This window comes from Paramisgurnus dabryanus, chromosome 12 (genome assembly GCF_030506205.2).
Source record: "Paramisgurnus dabryanus chromosome 12, PD_genome_1.1, whole genome shotgun sequence".
NCBI classification, from domain to species: domain Eukaryota; kingdom Metazoa; phylum Chordata; class Actinopteri; order Cypriniformes; family Cobitidae; genus Paramisgurnus; species Paramisgurnus dabryanus.
Window position 1 is genome coordinate 32519209 of NC_133348.1, and position 6500 is coordinate 32525708.

The window sequence follows — 6500 nt, forward strand, 5'->3', positions numbered from 1 at the left end:
ATGTCATGTGTGAACAGAACCTTTCCGGTAAATCAGTGCTCCCAATTTACCAGTAAGACAGGTTGTAAGATTAACGGTAATTTGCCGGTAAGCGCTGTGTGTGAACGAAAAATATAGCATTACCGGCATTTAGATGACGTCAGACCGCGCTGACAGATCGGGCGGGCCAATCAGAAAGTTTTTTATACAGGTGACGCAGACTGTTTACGGACGTTTCCACACACATGTTGCTTAAAAGTCGAGCACACCTGAAGTTAACATCCATATTTCTTCACCAAAGTTGTTTAAAACAGCTTACCATCTAATTGCCAAATTGCCGACGTCCTTAGCACACCATCTGTGAAGCCTAATGTGCAAACGCGCAGGTTCCGTTTGACGCCGCCTAACGCAATGTTGTTTAGTCACGAGCAACTTCGCGACCGTTTGCCACAGATGTGAAAACAACAAAATACGGACCGTGGATATTAAGTCATAACCCGCCGTTTACAAATACGACACGGACGGAGCTCGCCGGCCGCGCGCCACAGGTAACTTCCGCTTTCTCTCCGAATTTACCGGTATTTTGATACTGATGTGTGAATGATGTCTTACTGGTAAAAAGACGGAATGTCACTGCATGTGTGAACAGCACATTTTTGTATTTACTGGTAAATTAATTCTGGTAAATTCATGGTAATTTACCAGAATTACTGTGTGAAAGAGGCTAATAACTTCCAGTATTAAAAAGTTGTTTTCATCTCCACTGGATGTGCATGTGAAGATAATATATAATTTCTGGATTTTAGAGGCGGTTTTCCAGACAAGACTTTAGAATAGTGTTATTAGACCCCCTAAAAAGAGAAAACAGAATTTTAAAAATATCTGTACTTTTTTTTTAAACTGAAATATCACATTGGCATAAGTATTCAGACCCCTTGGATTTCTCTTAATCATTGCTGAAATGTTTCTATACCTTTTGACACCTTTTGATTGGAATCCACCTGTGGTAAAGTAAATTGGACTGGATATAATTTGGAATGGCACACACCTCACATGTGAAAATGCATATCAGCAGGGTGCGATTTGCTGGGGGGAGTGGGGAGTTATTCCCCCTTGGTCTTTATATCGCTGCCTCTGATGAATATTTTTTTATCCCCGGTGTCGACCAAATTTACCATGATTAATGGTCATCAAACGTCATATTGACTGCCTAAAATAAAGATAATTTATAATTTAATCTATATACAGATTTTCCAAATGTTGCCAAGCACCAATAGCCTATATTTCATTGTGATAACAGCCAAATAATAAATGAAAAGGATCTCAAGCAGCATGTCATCCTATTTTACAGGACACAAAACAAATCTAAGAAATATTACCATTGCGGACGAGACAGCAGAAATCATAACACAGGAAAGCAAAAAAGACATCAAAAGTCCGCTATCAAACAGACTATTTTCTTAGTCGATGTCTTGTCTAAGTACTGTAGGCATAACATATAGGTACTAATTGTTATATTGAGAGTACGTTGTGCATTGCTTTGCTATTAAATGTGATTATAAACAAGTGTTTTTGCATGTCTGGCACAAAGCATAAAGAAGGAATGCATTCTGGCATGTACAGTTCAGGTTCAGTAATTGTTTCATTATGTTTATCTAGCGGAGGGCAGCTCAGTGAGAGCTGAAATATTTTATTTCAACAGTTACATGAAAACACTTAATACCCTGAATAATCAATATAAGCACCTCCTTTACATTTTTCACAAATCGCACCCTGCATATCAGAGCAAAATCCAAGCCATGAGGTCAATCATTGTACTAACTATTCTACTAAGTAACTTTGCAACTACTGTACATGTCAAGGCCAAATCTCATTTCCATTTTATACCCCTTCGCCTACGCCTTCCCCTACGTCTAACCCTAGCCCTTTGAAACAGAGTAGGGAGGGGTGAAAATATTCCCCTTAAGAAACCAATCACCACTACGTCACACATCATCATATGTCATCACTAGCTCCAACATCAAAGGTGATGCGCCGATGTTTCTTACAAACTAAATAATACATTTCTCATACCCCTTTGTTTGAAGTGAGGTCCTAAAAAAAATCTTTCTTTGAAGGGCTATTTGTCCCTTCCCCTTACACCCACCCCTTCACATGAAGACGCAACACAGAGGAGTAGGGCAAAGAATGGTAAGGGGTAGAAATGGGCCTACTCATTCCCTAACCCTACTCTTAACCCTACTAGCGCTCTAATGTAAGTTAGTTCACATGTAGTAGCAAAGTTATTTATAATGGAAGGTCTAAAGTGGTCCATTTAAATAAATGTTTAACCTGAATAATGAATATGTAACCTGAATTTTTGTAAGGACATCCAAGCATTCAGACTTTTTTACTTTTGGCTTTCATGTGCACTTCCTGTCAATATCAGAGCGTACTCTGTCAAATTAAAGGGCGTGTTGCAGGTTAACCACCACTGTCGATTAATGGGTACATAAATCACTCAAGATATGTGTATAATTTTTAAAATGTCTCAAAAATGGTTTTAAAGAACACTTTTTTACGTTTTTGGTATTAACGGTTTTTTTACGCAATTCTGCGATGACGTCACGCTGGGGAGAAGTGGAGAAAGCCTCAGCCAGAGCCATAGAGATAGATGAGACATTTATTGCTGTTTAATACTTGCGTATACAATTTGGAAATCATATATACATCGTAGGAAATATATAATGTGTTATACTGCAAAGATACCATGCTAATTATTATTTATGATATCTGTGGAGATAAATAAAACTTCGCAAATCTGCTGATTTGATCCATTCATGTCCTGACCACCAGGCTAGAGATTTTTAAACATCCTTTATCCACACTTACTAGTCTATCAAATAATATCTCAAATATATTGTTTTGTGAAATAAAAGGATGCTTTGTTATATTGTTTATGCGATTATAACGAATCACACGATCATTTTATACACAGCAGTCAGCAGCTGCAGCACACTCGGATCCGACCGCATACATACTGTAATAAACAGGCGTTCGGCGGCTTTTTACATCACGACACACTATGCCATTTGAGGAGGAACCGCTCATTGATCACCGTATTTTTATAAATCCTGTACATGTTTGGACCTGCCGAACAGGTTGAGCACTTTCATATACTTTGTTGAGCAGAGAGGCTGCACTTTGACCAGCGGGCTGCGGGAGACCGCCAGACGGTGTTGTTAACTCGAAATGTATAACTATTATCAGATCGACCCACCGGGAAAGTCCCGACTCCCTCGATTGCCATTCCGCTACTGGCTGTAAGAAAGTGAGTGCGTTTGGGTCGCTGGTCCCCGCGAACAGATGTGACGTGCCTCACTCACCTTCCTGGATTAAAGACATGCTGCCAAAACCGTTTGTGCTGAAGATCGCATAAAGTTACACCCACTTCAGGCAGGATCATGGACCCCCTCAAGCCAGCATGCACGAGTATGTTAATTGTTTGTTTACTTTCTACACAAAGATATGCTAACGTTATGCTATCTGGCTGTCTGCCTATCTCTCTATACTAGCCTATCCATCTGTCTCTGTCTGTCTGTCTGTCTGTCTGTCTGTCTGTCTGTCTGTCTGTCTGTCTGTCTATCTATCTATCTATCTATCTATCTATCTATCTATCTATCTATCTATCTATCTATCTATCTATCTATCTATCTATTTATCTATAATCTGCGGTATCAGAACTGTACTTTACTCGTCTTTCTATAGTCATTCTCAATGCTCTCAATGCGGCTTTGGTAAATTCTCTCCCCAGCGTGACGTCATACAGTGCGTTGTGGGGGAAAGGAGAATCATTGCAAACCGCTGTACTTTTTCATACTTTTTTGGGTTTTGTGATACCCAACAACATAAAATACAATGGATAACACTTTAAATGGTTATTACACACAAGCAAGTTGCACAAATTCGTAAAAAAAAAAACCCTGCAAAACACACTTTAATAGTTTGTGCTTATAACCAAACTGAATAACAGTTATATTTCCATCTGTTGAGAGACTCCATCTGATAAATTAATCTGGATGTGATACTGGATCTGACCCCTGTACCATCTGTATATCAGCATATGTTAACAGGACTGATGTAACTCACACACAAGTTGTGGTCTCACAGGTGATGATGTCTCTATTATAGTTTCACTGTGTGTGTGTGTGCACGCGTGTGTATTCACAGGCTTTGATTTCTGTCTGAAGTTTAAACTCTTTCATCTTTATGACAAACAGACAGAACAAAACAAAATTGCTGATAGCTGGAGATCTGCCCTTTTACAGCACTGCCTCTCTCTCTCTCTCTCTCTCTCTCTCTCTCTCTCTCTCTCTCTCTCTCTCTCTCTCTCTCTCTCTCTCTCTCTCTCTCTCTCTCTCTCTCTCTCTCTCTCTCTCTCTCTCTCTCTCTCTCAAACATTTTTATTAATTTATTCGTGTCCATGGCAAATAATTCACTACTTTTTTTGTGCCATAAGCACGAATGTCGTTGGACGACTTTCTTTTTCGTGTCATTTTATACTTTTTATTTTCCATTGTCGCTTGGGGTTAGATTTGGGTTAGGATGTACTTTTATGTTTGGTTTCATTAGGTGTGTTCGAGATCATCCGGCGCTGCGCAGACCGATCGGCGAGGTTTGCCGCTTGCAGTCGAGGGAGGAACTGAAGACGGAGCCGTCAAGCCGGACACCTGCTGCTTGCCGTAGTGACGTGTGCGCCGTGTTTCCTTGTTTTTAATCGCAAATGAAGTGAATTAAAAGCTGAATTTGATAAAAACAAACCTTTTAATAAAAAGTTGCAACCAGAAACATTTTATATCGAATATTTTAATTGCTGCTTATACTGTATACCCGAAAATAACGGGAAACAAGCCTATATTATTAAAATACCAATAGAGTTTGTTATTTTCATTTTTATTTTATTACACGACACAATATAACATATTTAAGCATATTAAATAGTTTTTTCCTGTTTTAAAACATGAATTTATAATGTTTATTAGTGTAACTAAAGGTTGGATTAAACTTGAAACGCACGTGATCGTTGTCATCAATGAGGCGACCAATCACGTAAAGCTGTTACGTCATCACAACTCCGGGCAGCCGCTCTGGAGAAGCTGCACCGGCTGAGCTAGCCGGCTACTTTCGAAACGCTCTCGCGGTACTTAAAAACCATATGACACAGTCACGTGCATGCAGCGCCAGCTGAAGTCGGACAAAATTACTAACCGGAATGCACTGCTTCAAGTCAGCCGCCGATCGGTCTGCGCAGCGCCGCATGAAGTCGAACACACCTTATATGTTTTTTTCTGCTTTTAAAACTATTCTCACCTGGAGTTGGTGTACGAGTTGGGGTTTGGGTTAGGATGTCTAAAAATGTAACAGAAAGTGATTCTTACCCCAATCCCAAGCGACTATGGTAAGAAAATAGGAAACAATTATGAGAAAACAATACATAAAATGCCACGAAAAAGAAAGTCGTGCAACAGACACAAAAAACTATTTATATTTAATGTTTCATTAAAATCAATTAACAGAAATACAAAAAAAATGCAGGATTAACAAGACTAAAGACTTTAATATCAGCATGCTGTGCCACATGAGAGCATCTGAATGCATACAGGAATGTAAAAACTCCCAATTAAAAAGACAGATTTGATCCTGAAACATTTTTAGTTATGCTGGTTAAAAGTCTCCTCACATCCTGATAGCAATCACTGTGTTAAGTTGTTTAAATGTATTTGTAGAAATTTATGTCATCTGTGAAAGGCGTTGGACCAAAAAATGATCAACAAATCATAGATTTCGGTCCGAACGGACGTTTCCATTTTTGTCCCTCATACGTAAGCGTAATTTGAATGCCCACAGCGCAGCGAGTCCACGCAGACACCATACGTCATCGGCGCGTTCACGTGCGCTCATCTCCTGTCTGTAAACAGTGAAAACAGCAAACTTTTCTGCTGAATTGACAACCTACACAGGAGGCACACAATGAAAGACATCTTTTATAACAACCACAGCAAAAGCTGCCTGGATCAGCAAGAGCAAAAACTCAAATTAACATCAGTAACTTTACTGCTTTACCACGAGATGCAAACAGCTGCAGGAGGCAAAGGGTCTGAAAGGGTCGTTGCACTGTTTATTTTGGTAGGTACGCGATATGTTTGTACTGAGATGGATTCAGATATTCTACTTTGATGAAACGTTGTGTTGTTTATGAAATTTGTGTTCGTTTACGGATTAGCGTAACGATATAGTTACTACGTCTACACAACCAAACGTGTGCTTAAACTAATTCTGATGTAAACCAGTTGTTTGGTTATTTTGGAAGTGTTATTCGACTTTGTATGGCAAAGTTTTCTAACTGCTGAATGAGACATGAGATGTGACCATCTGATCTGTGCGTGTTCATGTGTTTGGAAAGAGGCGTGACTTTGGATGGCGATTTGACTTGAGGGTGGGATCGGGATTTCATTGCTAGGCGGCTACCGTTAGCATTTTTC